Consider the following 15580-nt stretch of genomic DNA (forward strand, 5'->3'; position numbering starts at 1 on the left):
TGTTGAGAATATAACATTTGCTCCCAAAAACTCTAAAATATGAAACATTGGGTTTGTTACCGGTGAGAAGCTCATAGGAAGTTTTCTTTAGTAGACGATGAAGATAAAGTCGGTTGATGGCATGACAAGCGGTATTGACCGCTTCCGCCCAAAACCGGTCGGAAGTCTTGTACTCATCAAGCATTGTTCTTGCCATCTCAATGAGCGTGCGGTTCTTCCTCTCCGCCACCCCATTTTGTTGAGGTGCATAGGGAGCGGAGAACTCATGCTTGATTCCTTCTTCATCCAAGTAGTTATCTACTTGAGTGTTCTTGAACTCACTCCCGTTGTCGCTTCTAATCTTCTTGATCCTTAAGTTGAACTCGTTTTGAGCTCTCCTTAAGAATTTCTTGAGAACCCCTTGAGTTTCACTTTTATCATGCAAAAAGAATACCCAAGTGAAACGTGTATAATCATCAACAATGACTAAGCCATATTTGTTACCGCCGATGCTTATGTAGGCAATAGGACCAAACAAATCCATATGAAGTAGTTCCAATGGTCTACTTGTTGTCATGATGTTCTTGGTGGGATGGCTAGATCCAACTTGCTTTCCTGCTTGACATGCTCCACAAGGCCTATCTTTCTCAAATACAACATTTGTTAGTCCTACGACATGACCACCTTTTAGGAGCTTGTGAAGATTTCTCATACCAACATGGGCTAGGCGGCGATGCCACAACCAACCCATGTTGGATTTTGCAATTAAGCATGTATCAAGTTGAGCTTTATCTTTAGTGAAGTCCACTATATAAAGCTTTCCCTTTAATACACCCTTAAACGCAACCGAGCCATCACTTCTCCTATAGACGGTCACTCCTTCATCGGTAAACATACAATTGTAACCCATGTTACAAAGTTGCGACACGGATAGCAAGTTGTAATCTAGGGTTTCAACAAGAAAAACTTTTGAAATGAAGTGCTCGGAAGATATAGCAATGTTACCGAAACCCAATACTCTTCCTTGGCTATTGTCACCAAAAGAGATTAAGTCGGTAGGGTCGTCGTTCTCTTCATAAGTTGAAAACATGCTTCTTTCTCCGGTCATGTGGTTAGTGCATCCACTATCAATGATCCACTTTGATCCACCGGAGGCATAGCCCTGCAAAACAGATTTAGACTTTGTTTTTAGGTACCCAAACTTGCTTGGGTCCTCTTACATTAGTCACAAGTGATTTGGGCACCCACACACAAGTCTTTGGACTCTTGTGGTGTGGCCCAACATATTTAGCAAATACTCTACCAAACTTGTTCCTCATAATTACATATGATGCATTAAACTCATGGAAATGCATAATAGGAAGTTTTGATGCATTGGGAGAAGTGGGGCGAAAGGCTGAAAATCTGCCACCCGAGGGTTCCTGGCGGACCGTCCGTTGGGTCCTGGCGGACTGTCCGCCAGGCCTGGCGGACTGTCCGCCAGGCACTCTCGGGTGCCCATTACCGGAAGCAATTTTCCCACTTGTTGCTTCCCTTACAAACTTAGGGAACTCATGCCCATTGATCTTGACTCTTGCATTATGCTTTTCAAAATGTTGAAAACCAATACCATCCTTGATGTTGGGGCGTCTTGAGTTCAAGTATGCACCTTTTGCATATTTGAGTTTTTCCTCCTTAAGATCCTTCTTCTTTTGTTGTGCCTCACCTTCTAAGGATGTGATCTTAACTTTCAAGCTTTCAATCAACTTTATATTAGTAGCACAAGCATCAACATCAATATCCTTGCATCTAATGCATGATTGTGCTTTGGAGAGACTAATTGATGAGTCATGTTGAGATATTGAGGCATTGGACAAGAGAGTATCAAATTGTAATTCAAGGCTTTTGTTTAAGCAAATAAGTTCATCTTGAAGTGCAACATTTGCACTCTTAAGATTAGTGTTAGTCTCCTTGCTTTCCACAAGTTCCTTGTCCAAGGCCTTACATTTTTCTTCTTGCTTAGTTATGATCTCCTTGAGTTCAAGGTTTCTCTTCTTTTCAAGAATGAGCAAGTCCTCTTGTTTATCAAGGAGATCATTCTTCTCATTTAGCTCTTCTATGAGTTCATTAAACTTAGCAATAGCATTTTTATCTAAATTCTTGAACATGGCAACCATATCAATATCATTATCATTTTCATTAGAGCTACTAGATGTACTTTCATCATCACTAGTAGTATATTTAGGAGAAGAGCATGGGATGGCTTTTACCTTTCTTTTACCTCCCCTTGCCATAAGACAAGTGTGAGTGATATTTTTCCCATGCTTGAGGTTGGGGAAGAGAAAAGTCTTGTTAAAGGCGAGTGTGGCCGCTTCTTCTTCATCCGAGTTGGAGCTCTCATCATCGGAGTCCCACTCCTTGCCAAGATGTGCTTCACCACTTTGTTTCTTCTTGAAGAACTTCTTGTCCTTGGTGAAGTAGTTCTTTTCCTTGTTGTCCTTTCTCTTCTCTTCCTTGTCCTCTTTCTTTTCATATGGGCAATTTGCAATGAAGTGCCCACTCTTGCCACAATTATAGCAATTTCTTTTTGTCCTTCTTTTGGAGCTCTCATGCCCCTTGTTGCCCTTGTAGTTGTGGTTTCTCATCAATTTGCTGAAATTTTTCATGAGAAGAGCCATGTCATCATCATCAAGACTTGAACTATCGCTATCATTGTCACTTGATGAGGATTCTTGCACTACTTTCTTGCTCTTCTCCTTCTTGTTTGCCTTGAGGGCAATGTCATGCCCTTTTGAGATTGAGGTTCCCTTGGACAAGCTCTTCACATACTTAGCTTCACTTTCCATCATCTCATGGTTGATGATCTTGCCAAGTACTTCTTCCGGTGTCATCTTCTTGTAGTTGGAGCTTTCCCTTATCAAGGTACATAAGGTTATGTTCCTTACCGAGAAGGCCCTAATCATCCTCTTGACCACTTCATGGTCGGTCCACTTCTTGCTTCCAAGATTCCTCACTTGATTGATCATCTTCTTGAGCCTTGTGTACATCTCTTGGGGAGTTTCATCATCCAAGATGGCAAACCTCCCAAGTTCTCCTTCAAGCATCTCAATTCTTGCTTTCCGAATGGTCTTGGTGCCTTCATGTGCCACTTTGAGAGTATCCCATATCTCTTTTGCACTTTGCAATCCATCCACTTTATCAAATTCCTCTCTACTCAAGGATGAGAGGAGGATGGTTGCGGCTTGAGCATTGCGGTGGAATAATTGTTGCATGGTTGGTCCAAAACTTTCATCATCGCTATCCGGTTGCTCAATACCTACACAAACAATCTCCCAAAGACTAGGGTGAAGAGAAAACAAGTGCCATCTCATGTTAGTCCTCCATTGGGAGTAGTTAGTTCCATCAAAGTGTGGGGGTTTTCCAAGAGAAACGGAAAGAAAATTGTTGTTGGAACTCATGTTATCATAATTGAAAGGAGTGCGAGAGTAGTTAGAAGTAACCGATTTCTTCTTCTTCCTTCTCTTGATGTAGATGGACCCTTCATCACTACTTGATGTTGAGGATGAGGATGACTCAATCACTATCCTGTTGCTTTTGCTTTTGCTCTTACTCTTTTTCTTGTGATCTCCACTCTTCTTGGAGCAATCGGATACATCAAACTTGGCGTTGTCATCTTCCTTGTGCATCTCACCTTCTTTGCCCTTGTTCTTCTCAAGACTCTTGTGTGAATCTTCTCCGGCCATGATCTCCTCGAGTTGTTAGACTCAAATTTGAGGAACCACGCTCTGATACCACTTGAAAGTACGCCTAGAGGGGGGGTGAATAGGCGATCGTTGCTTAAAACCTGCACACAAGAATTCAGTCCGAGGCTGCCTGGCGGACCGTCCGCTGGGACTGTCCGCTGGGCACTTCCAATGTCCGCTGGGACGTCTCGGGTAAGAAATGTAACCGATTGAAAACTAAAACTTGTATACAAAATCTATTTGAATAGAAATGCTCTAATACAAGTTAGGAATACTAAATGCGGAAGCAATCTAGCACAAGATAGGTATACAAGTAGATCGGGCAAGAATACTACACGGAGGTACAAAAAGCAAGTATAACAAATGTGCAAGAGATGATGTGATGTAATCAAACACAAGAGACACAAGATTTTTCACCCGAGGTTCGAATCCACTCAAGGATTCTACGTCCCCGTTGAGGAGTCCACAAAGGACCGGGTTTCTCTCAACCCTTTCCTCTCTCAAGCAACCACAAAGGTCAAACTTGAGCTTTTCACTAGCAACAAGGGTAATACAAACTTCTCAATCCAACCACACCACGAGTTGGTTGTTCTTGAGCACCTCTAACCGTCTAGGAGCCAAGCTCCAAGAGTAATAGATGTGGAAAGCGATGGAGAATGCCAAGAGATGCCCAAGAGAGGTGAATCTCTTGGGGAAAGCTTGAATCTTGCTTGGGTCTTGCTCAAACCCAACCCTAGACCAAGGATTTGGAGTGGAGAAGCTAGGGTTTTACTTTGGGGAGCTTTGGAGTGGTTAGAATGTGCTTGAGGCTCAGCTTATGCAATTTTGACCGGTTGTTTTTCGTTGGGGGTCGAAGGGGTATATATAGAGCCTCTCTAAAAACTAGCCGTTATGCTGTTTTTAGTGTCCTGGCGGACTGTCCGCCAGGCCTGGCGGACTGTCCGCCAGGAACACTCGGGTTTGCAATCTTCTGTTCAAGGCATGGGTTCCGGATTTGGTTTATTTGTGTTCTACCACATACTTTCCACATCCCCCTTGATAGTACGGTATATCTAGACTCAAGAAAATATAAAACAAAGAATTATCTTCGCTTGAACCACATTTCTTGAACCGGTACCGTTCTCCAATTTTAACGAATCGTCGGAATTGATTCTTCTTCTTTTCTCCTTTTTGGTTTCTTTGACCCCTGCTCATTATTCTCAATTGAAACATTAGATACACATTTAGGTTGTTATAAATCACCAAAATAGGTCATTAGGCCTAGATGCACTTTCAAGAGCCCCCCCCCCCTTGAGGACACAACAAGAAGAGAAGAGAAGAGCTCCACTCCAAGGCGAAGCCCTACCTCCGTAGTGCTTAGAAATAGGTTGAGAGTAAGGGGTAGTTCAGGGAAGGTGCCAGCCTATCGGCACTCTTCCTCAGTCTTGTACCTCGACGGATGCTTCTTTCTTAAGTAAGTGTTCGTGATCTCCTATGGTGGTGAGTCTCTTAGTGAAGTAAGTTATATTCTTTATTTGCTTACGGATGCTCTAATAGAGGGCCCCTGATAGAGATGGGATAACCCTGATCGATGCTAGAGCAGTAGTCGACAGCATAGACGTGGTGTCTAGGCTCTAGATTACCTTTGTTTGTTGCGAGCCCCACGGTATTGTGAGGTAGACGGAAGATGGTGACAACCTTGTCCGTCCGCTATGAAGCTGCTTCGTGGTTAGTGAAGTCCCCCATGTCTGGGTACAGAGTAGAGCTAATAGCTGGAGGTCCTTGGCAGACCAGGGTCAGACCGATGCCCGAAGTAAGCTAGTAGAGGTTGAGCTTATCTTTACTAGAAACTCTAAAACCATAGGAATCCTATCTATTCTCACCTACCTATCTCTTGTTTGTCCTTGGATGAACCAGTTAGAAGGCTAGTACCTCCATTCCTCGTGAAATACGATACCCTTGAATACTCACGGGTGAAGTGCTACAGCGGTATCTCCGTGCACTTGTGGATTATTCTGTGAACATTAAGAAATACCAACAGTTGCCAATTAGGTAGTGCCTCCAAATCTTTAAGACATGTACAACGATTGCGAGCTCAAGGTCGTGGGTGGGGTAATTCTCTTCATGCTTCCTCAACTATTGCAAGGCATAGGCAACAACCTTGCCATCTTGCATCAAAACACAACCAAGACCTTGACGAAAAGCATCGCAATACACCATTAAATCCTTTTGAATATCTGGAAGTGTGAGGACGGGGGTGGTAGTGAGTTTGGACTTGAGCTCTTGGAAGCTGGCTTCACACTTGGGTGGCCAGATGAAAGGTACATTGTTCTTGAGTAACTTGGTCATTGGCTTGGTAATTTTGGAAAAATTCTCAATGAAACGCTGGTAGTAACCTACTAATCCTAGGAAATTTCTGATATCGGTGACATTCTTTGGCTGTTGCCATTCTAACATGGCTTCGATCTTCTCCGGGTCCACAGCAACACCGTCTGCGGTCAATACGTGGCCTAGAAAGGCAACCTTCTCTAGCCAGAACTCACACGTGCTGAACATGGCATACAGCTGGTTTTGCCTCAACTTCTCAAGCACAATCCTCAAAAGCTCAGCATGCTCTTCGGCGGTCTCCAAGTAGGTCAAGATGTCGTCAATGAAGACTACGACGAACTTGTCTAACTCCTCATTGAACACCTTTTTCATCATATTCATAAAGTACGCATGTGCATTGGTAAGTCCGAGGGAGACCACATTGAACTCATACTGCACATATCTAGTCACGAAAGCTATCTTCAGGATGTCACACTCTCATATCTTCATCTAGTGCTAACCGGATCTCTGATCTATCTTGCTAAAGAACTTGGCCTTCCTCAACTGATCAAGCAAATCATATATCCTAGGCAACGCATACTTGTTTTTGATGGTCACCGCGTTTAAGGAGTGGTAGTCAATGCACAACCTCATGGTTTCATCCTTCTTCCGCACAAACAACACGGGCGATCCCCACGGTGAACCACTAGGCCTGGTGTACTGCTTGTCTAGAAGGTCCTTCAGCTACGTTTTCAGCTATGTGAGTTCTTCTGCTGACATGCGAAAGGGTCGTTTCCCGATCAGGGCCGTACCTGGCATGAGGTCGATCACGAACTTGACATCCCTATCTTGAGGTAACACTGCCTCTTCTAGGAACACATCTAGGTATTCACAAACCACGGGCACCTCATCAAGTGTCTTCTTGCTCAGGTTGTTCAGGTTGTACACTTGAGGCACTTCTCGGGACTTCAAGGGAACCACTTTGATCTTCCTCCCACTAGGGTGTTCGAGTGTCACAACTCTGGGTGAGCAAGATGTGACCCCCATGTGTGCGGCCAACCAGTCCATACCCAAAATGACATCAATCCCATTTGATTTCAGCACTGTCAGATCAGCTAAGAACGGTACCCCCTGAATCATGATCTTCACCCCCTCACAAGCTAGAGTGCACCTAAGATCTCCCAGCGGACAGCTAGTGATTATGGGACGGCTTCTTGGGGTCATTGGAAGGGTTTTTTGTGCGACACACCTTGAGGAAACATAGGAGCAAGTGGCTCCGGAGTCGAATAAAACAAGTCCTTAGAGCCATTGATAAGGTACTCACCTGTCACGATGTCGGGAGCATCCCAGGCCTCCTTCTCAATCAGCAGAGTGAGACAGCCACTGTCGGAGGAGCATGGAGCCTGAGCGGGCCTGCCAGCAGGGCCAGGTGCTCGGGCCGAAGTCTTGGTCTTCTTCTTGGGACAGTCGTAGGACTTGTCTTGTTGCCCGGTTTGTTGCAGGTGAAGCAAACAAACGGTGTCGAGCCATTATTGGTCCTCTGTGCTGGCTGTTGGTGGTAGTAGCCTCCTCCTCCCTGGTTCTGTCCTCCGAAGGTCTTGTTGCTAGAGTAGTGGCTGCCACCCCCATTGTATTTCCTATTCGGCTGGCTGGAGCCGGATCGGAAACTACTCCTAGGTGGAAGGGTGGTGCATTCCTTGGCTTCTGAAAGGGCCTATCACATAACTGGTGGTCGGTCTTGTGCTTCTTATCGTGCTGTCTATCTTCCCAACCATCCTCTCTCTCTCCATGGCTAGGGCGTGGTTGACCAAGCTGCGGAGTGATGTGTACTCGCACCTCATCACAATCTGACGGATGCCATAGTGTAGGTTGTGGAGGAACCAGAACTGCTTCTTCTCATCGGTGTTGGTGTCATCGGCAGCGTACCTCATCATCTTGGTGAAGTGGCATTCGTACTCCTCCACCCTCATCGTACCCTGAGTCATGGTACGGAACTCTTGGACCTTCTGGATGAGCACCTGCCGGGGCACATGCTGCTCGTGAAATGCCCTGGCAAACTCATCCCAGGCAGTGTGCGTGGGGTCCTGGTGGGAGTCACAGTAGCTATGCCACCAAGACTTTGCGGGTCCCTCAAGCTGGTGAACGGCGAGTGTGACACACTCCTCATCGGTATAGTTAGTAAGATCCAGCTTAGTCTTGATCACCCTTCGCCAGTTGTCAGCATCCATCAGATCATCCGAGTTGCTGAAGGTTGGTGCCTTCAGACGAATGAACCTCTCGATCTTGCGTGGAGGTCTTCTTCCAGCGGGCCTTGGTGATGGCCCCCATTGTTCCTCTACTCAGCCACCTCAGCCAAACGCTGCAACAGTTGGGTCTGTGCAGCCATGACTTAAGCGAGGTTTGGTGGCGGTGGTGGTGGTGCCTGCTGCTGCTAGTTGTTCAGGGTTACGGTTTACTGTTGCCCCTCAGCCCAGGCTGAGGTGGGGCTTCCATCTCAATCTCCTCATCGACGTCCTCCTCATCTTCTTCATCCACGGGTCCTTGCCCAACAGGACACGGTGCAGCACTGGCAGCGGGGGCTCGGCCCCTACTGCGACCAGTGTCTTGGGCTGGTGCTTGGGCAGCATGCCCATGTCCACGGCCAGGTGGTCAGCCGCGTCCGCGTGCAGTGGCTGCAGCCTCCTCACGAGCAGCATCCTCGAGGCGAGTGATCAAACAGTTGGACCTCCGGATCGACATCTTTAGAGCAATCGGAAGGGGAAGGAGGGAACTAACTCGTTAGCGAACGTCACTCACCATAAAGAAGTAAAGCACACACAGTTATCACAACATCCATGAAACACGATATAAGAGCGATATATCATCCATTCATTCATCCAACATGCAAGTAGTACAAAGAGACACCGGTGTTATCTGGAGGCCAACTCCTATGCCTCGGAGATCTCACACCCAACTCACGCACTAGGAATACATCATGAAAGCTTACAGAAAGGACTACAAGAACTACTCATGACAACACATAACAACCCAGTCAGAAACATGACATCGGCTCACTACAAGACTCATGAAGACTCATGCCGGAATGGACCATCATCAAACTACCTATCTTACAACCTACCATTATTCCTCAACTCGGACTCACTCCCTAGTAGAAGGTGACTTGTGGCTTCTTGTAGGTAAGCACACGCTTGAAGTCCTCCGGGTAGTCCTCTAGGAAGATGGCGTTGATGGCGGCAACAACCTCCACCACCTCCTCAGTCTCGATGGCAGGTGGCAACTCCTCGTGCGAGCACTCTTGTAGGCGAAGCTCGATGGGGATCAGCTTGAAATCCTCCTTTCTTACCGCAGGCTGGTTCTCCTCGGGTAGCTGGTTTCACAACTCATGGAACTCGTCGATGCGGATCGAGTCCGACAGCTCCCATGTCTGCATGGCACGAGCAGCCTTGTTGTGTAGGAAGACGGCAATGTGGGTCAGTTTGGCGATGTTCCACTTGTTCCTCTCCAGACTGGTCTCTAGTTCCTTCACTTGGTCCTTGACCGTAGACTCGAAGTAGCCGCGGAGGGTCATCGACAAGACTGGGCTTAGTTTTCTAAACCGGCGGCCGAGATTTTTCCTTTTTCTTCTTCGTTTTGAGAAGCACAACAGTATTGACGGAATACATGTCAGGCCCTCGTGATTCCAGGCCTTCTATCTTCTTGCTGATTTTTCTCGGTCTATCGCCTTTTGGGCCAAGTACTGTTGCGCACGGACGAATGGGTTTACTATGGGTTTACTAATTAAGTTCAACATGCATGGAAAGATGTGCATGTATGCGAGTTGACTTATTAGATATATAAGGTTGTTGTGGCTGATGTCAAGTTTGGCATGGTTCTTCGGTTGATTTTACATCGATTCAAAGGTACTCTCAGGAAGCCCTTGGGACTTCCTCGGTTTCTCCTTAGGTAGCAGTGGTGTTGGATTCGTCGGCCTCCTCCTGCACTTCGTCTTCAACATCAGCATCCCTAGTGGTTACAGCCTTCCGCCGTGTACCTGCATCCTGTAGATGGGGTGGATCCTGCGTGGACTTTCCAATCTGCATAGTCACCGCGTTCACACTTTCCTTGGGGTTCACTTTCGGTTGCCGGGGTAGCTTTCCCAAGTTATGGTTAGGGTAAGATGAGGCCAGCTGAGCTACTTGGGTTTCTATCATTTTATTGAAGCTCAGCTGATTTTTAATAACAGAGTTAAACCCCCTCTAGTTGTGCGGCCAAACACTTCAAAATTTTATCATTAGCTTGAAAATTCTTGCTAATGTTATCATTAATTTGTTTATGGCCATGCACTAGGTCTTTTAACGAAGGCTGAAAATTGTTATTAAAGTTATTACCTTGCTGTTGGCTGAAGGGGAGGTTGGGCTTGGAGTTCCAACCTTGCTGAGGATGGTAGCCTGAGTTATTGGGATTGTTGTTCCCAATGAAGTTCACGTCCTCTTGAGTCATCGGGCAACTGTTGCCCGAGTGCCCAGTATCGCCACATGTCTCACATGTGATCCGAGACTCCATGATCTAGTTGACCTCCTGGTGCGGAGATTCCAGCTTTTTCATGAGAAGATCCATCTTGGCTGCCAGCATATCTACACCATCAATTTGGTGTACTCCTTTAGCACGGGCCGGTTGCCTATCTCCCTTCTAACGGCCGGTTGCCTATCTCCCTTCTAACTCTGGTTGAAGGCAATCTTGTCCATGAGCACCTTAGCTCTTGCAATGTCGAGGCAGAGAAATGCTCATCTCACTGCTGCATTTATGTGGTCTTGCGCTCGCTGACTCAGGCTATGGAAGAAGCTTGGGATGATCATCCACTCTTCCATGCTGTGGTGTGGGCATGCTGCGATGTATTCCTGGAGACGTTTCTAAGCTTCCGGGATGGTTTCATCCTGGAGTTATTGAAAACTAGAAATCCTATTCTGAAGGGCATTGGTTTTGCCCACCGGAAAGTACTTGGCCAGGAATGCATTAGAGCAGGCAACCCATGTGGTGAATGCATCCTTGTTGGTGTAGAACCATGTCTTTGCTTTCCCAAGCAGAAAGAATGGGAACAGCTGAAGATGAATATTTTCCATTCTAGTGCCTTTGGGCTGATTGTGCTGCTCACTTCCAGGAAGTTCTGGAGATGATCGTTGCCATCCTCGAATGCCTTACCACAGAAGGGACTTGCTTGGACCATGTTGACAAGCCAGTCTTCAGCTCAAAGCCATCATTGCCTTGGTCGGTGTTCAGTCTAGTAGGGATATGGCTGCTGGACAGGGCTGAGAATTGATGGAGTGTCTTTTGATCCATGGGTGATGAAGCTGGTGTTGTCGAACCTTGGCCCAAAGAAAGCCTTCTCTAAGGTGGGACAACTCTGCGTCGAACAATTCGCCCAATTCTTTCTGGATTCGGGTTGAAGTTGTATGGTAGATCGAAACCGGTCATACACTGCTCTGCATATATCGCAAAGACAAGAGAGCAATGGTAAGCCCGCTAAACTTAGCAGCGATAAAACAATAATCTTTATCAAACCATTCAACGATATCATTAGCCAATTGCTTCCCCGGCAACGGCGCCAGAAATGCTTGTTGGAGTTTCTTATGCCCATTAGAATATGTATTTCGCAAGTGCACAGAATCCACCGCTGTAGCACTTCACCTTGGAGTATTCCAGAGTATTGTAAATTTCCACAGGGAAGCACTATGGTCTAAAAAGAGTATCGAATGAACGAGTGATAAACTTTACTGGAGATATCCACCAACTAACTTGGTGGGGGTAAACCAGAAAGATATGATAAGATAAATGGCCAGGCAATGACCGTTTGACACAGGAGACTCTAAACCTTAGAGCGGTAAGTAGCTGGGAGGACAATGAGCGAGAATTTCTCCTAGAACACTTCTAGACTAAACCTTGCTTCTAACTAGTTATAAGGAACCTACAGCTTACTTCGGTGGCTGGAAGAGGAAGGACTACAGAAAGGAGTGAGAGGGGAGTCCAACGGCAACCTGCTACTACTGCTATGAAAACACTCGAACATGATGGACTACAAGGGACGGATAGGGCTGTCACCACCTGCCACCTACCACACTGTTCCGTGGGGCGGAACACACTTTCTAGCTAACACTCGGTGTTAGGATTTCTCTTGAGGCCTTAAAGAGAAATCCCCCTCAACCTAGAGTACTGACTTGAGCCCCCTAGTCCGGGCGAGAAAACCCACAAGGTAAGATCCCAATAAAATAAGAAAGAGAACAAAGCCTAAGCTAGAGGATAGAACTTCCGCGCACAAGCTAAATAACATGAAAAGATAAATAAATGTGAAAAGTAAAGCTAAATCAAAAAGATAAAGAAGATACATTATTTTGATAAATATCAAAGGGAAAGATACAATAGCTTATACCAGACTTCCGATGACGACTCCGGAATCCCAAGACAAGCTCGACTTGACTCTAACTCCAAGACTACTAAACCTAACTCTAGAAAGTGAAATGAGTAGAGAATTCCTTGGTGTCTGTTACAAGTGGGATGTGCTGGTCTATTTATACTACTTCCAAGTTGGTTCTTGCAGCTTAGCTTGTCCTAGACGCAGGTATGAAGGTTGAAGTAACTTCCATGCGAAGTTGAACATGTGGCGCTGCAGAAGGGAGCCGGCTGGCCAGCCTGGGATGGTGGCCACGTGTCACCGCCCTTCTCCTGGTTGGTACTGATGCTCTCCTAGTGTCGGTGGAGGTAGCGTATGTCTGAAGCAGCACAGTTGGAGACTGGCTGGCCTGGTCAAGGCTGGTCGGCCTGACTTTGGCGCGTGTTGTCCCTCCGTTGCACCGTCTTGCTGATCAACGCTTGCATGTCACCCAGGAAGGAGGTTCTCAGGTATTCGCCTCAGTCTTGCATGCAAGTGGGGCCTTCCATCCATGGTTGAGGCCTTTCGGTCCATCTGATCAAGCCAACTTCGATTGCACGGCTCAAGATCAAGGTAAATGTGTTTCCTTGCCCCTGGATTAGTGAGGTAGCCTTTGGGTCCAGTGCCAGGCCGGCCGGCCTAGGGGAGGTTGGCCGCTCTAGGTTTGTCCCCAATTGCCTCAATTTTGGTGCACTTGTTCCTGCATTCAAAACTTATCGAAAACTTGTGGAACTTGATTAGTTTGAATAAAATCTGTATGGAACATGATGCAAAGCTCTATTTATTCCCGAGAAGTTGACAGACAATGTGTGATTTACTGGCCGTCAACACATCCTCCTTCCTCCGCGTCTGAAAGGGATCCAAGTCCGCTGCCTCAAAGGGGCACAATTCCGCTGCCTCAAAGGGACCAAAGTTCATCGCCACCACCAAAGACTCGAAAGATTAATTCATCTAATAGAATTGGATCATCTTAGAAGAAAGCTTCCGAAGCACCTGCAAAGAAAAAATTGAGTGGTAAAATAGCACCGGTTGTCAAAGGGAAAGAAAAACCACCGGTCAACAAAGTTGCAGTAGAGCATTTTCTGAAGATGGCTTCAGTTCCACAGGCAGGGAATCCGCAAGGTCTGCCGTCAGATTTTGAACAAACAGCCTCGAAATGGTCTGTGCAACAAGCGGGCAAAGCCAAATATCTTACTGATGTTGAATATAGGGCAAGGGTCCAATTTCGAGAAGAGAACAACTTAATAGAGGAAGATCTTAAAAAAATTGAGGAAGGTCATGGCATTGCACCGCCTCCATTGCTACGGCCATTTAGGTTGGAGAATGACCTTGTGCATCCAGAACAAGTGCCAACTTTACCAACAAGGTTGCGGCAATTACACCAGTGGTATAAAAGTCAGGATAGTGAGAGTTTTGGGGCAAGATATAAGCATGAACATTTTCACAAGGGAGCAAGCATATTGTGGGTGAGATTCGAGTATCTTTATGAGTTCTACACGCAATCTGCCCTCGATGTACACATCCTTGCCTTGTGGTGTCTATAAGTATCATCAGTGAATTCCAACATTCGTTTTAATGGTTATGTTTAGCATGTCTGACTTTCTTCTTCTGTAGGATGGAGGCACAAAAATGCAAGCAAAGACGAATAAATGATATAGGCTTCTTCGATCCTACTTCTATAAATGAAGCTACTGTTGGATTCAGGAGCACTGTCGACGCTATGTGTGATGCCTTAATTGATATGCAAGACAAGAAATGGATTCTTCTACCCTACAACCATCAGTACGTGTATCCCAACTCCTATATATTTCTGTTTAACAATCATAAGAGTAATCTTCATAACAATCATAAGAGTAATCTTCATATTGGACGTTCTAAATGCAGTAACCATTATATTCTCATTGGGATTAACCTAGACAAGAGCAAGATCCGCATTTTGGATTCCAAAAGACTAAGTCATGATTTAATCCAGCCTTGCAGCAACATGTTAAACAAGTCAACAAAGATAATCAACCTTTCGCTATTATAACTTCGCTAGATACGCACACATCTAATTATAATCATTGTTCTTATTGTCACTTAGGGCCTTTGCGAAGTATCATAAAAAAAGCAAAGTATATAGACCTTTCTGGACAGATTTCATTGTATGTGATGCCAAATATGTCCTGAGACAGCCTCGGGCAATAATCACTGTGGGTTCTATGTAATGCATTTTATGCATGTCCACAGCGGAGATGATATGACTATCAGTAACCGAAAGGTTAGTAAAACTTGAGTATATACAATGTAAAAATATGTTTAGTGCTTTAATACATCCTTTCTATTCTCATTCTTTTGTTGCAGCATGCTGAGCTTGGAACTTCAGAGTTGCTACTAAGTGATATCTTAGCACTTCAAGCACTTCAAGAGGAGCTTGCTGGATTTATCGTGGACCACGTAGTGAATACTGGTGGAGAGTTCTACCTCATCTAGCTTGAAGGATTTTGTTTCAAATTTGTGCATTGTATTATGTATATGACTCATGGTATGGACTCCATGTGATACATGGACTTGTGGTTTCTAATTGACATATGGACTTAGTGTTTGTAATCGGTGTATGAACACTATGTAAGATTGATTTCTATTTACTATGTGAGATTTTAAGTATTTATTATGTGAGAATGGATTGAATGAAATTCTGCACCCATGTGAATTGTATAAAATTATTGAAATGTTGTTTGATTTTTGAAAATGATGCTGGAATAGGCAGTAATAATGGTTTATCACCGTCGGCCCATAACACGGGCCGGCGGTGATAATCCTTTTTCACCGCCGACCCGTGTTACAAGCCGGCGGTGATAATCCTATTTTTCCCGCCGGCTTGTAACACGGGCTGGCCATGATAATCCTTATCACGGCTGGCCCGTAAGACGGGCTGGCGGTGATAAACCATTTTTACCGCCAGTTCAGATTTTTCACTGCCGATATTTTACCGCCGACACCTAAGCCGGCGGTGAAAATTGGTTTAGGACCGGCGGTGAAAAATATTCTATAGTAGCATTCGTGTTTATCAAAATAGATGACCTAGAATTTATTTCTTTTACTTCACTACCAGAATTGGGGAGATTCCTGACTAAAATACCATCAGGATTGCGTTTCCTGTTGGCTCCCCATCAGGAATCAGCCGACAGGAACCGCTAGTCAGGAAAGC

General features: G+C 45.5%; 1 long non-coding RNA gene and 1 other non-coding gene across 3 annotated transcripts in view; both read left to right on the forward strand.

The window, feature by feature from the left end:
* LOC112899604 overlaps positions 1–15045 on the forward strand; it is a 35685-nt gene extending 20640 nt beyond the window's left edge. For both annotated transcript variants that reach the window (XR_003230078.1, XR_003230079.1), the window contains 3 exons: positions 14005–14172; positions 14474–14650; positions 14734–15045. This is a non-coding gene — a long non-coding RNA (uncharacterized LOC112899604). The remainder of the gene's footprint in view (positions 1–14004; positions 14173–14473; positions 14651–14733) is intronic.
* Positions 10833–10939, forward strand: LOC112901806. The gene has a single exon (XR_003230384.1). It is a non-coding gene; the product is annotated as a small nucleolar RNA R71 (small nucleolar RNA).
* Positions 15046–15580: the final 535 nt, after the last annotated feature.

The sequence above is a fragment of the Panicum hallii genome, chromosome 7 (genome assembly GCF_002211085.1).
Source record: "Panicum hallii strain FIL2 chromosome 7, PHallii_v3.1, whole genome shotgun sequence".
Taxonomy (NCBI): Eukaryota; Viridiplantae; Streptophyta; class Magnoliopsida; order Poales; family Poaceae; genus Panicum; species Panicum hallii.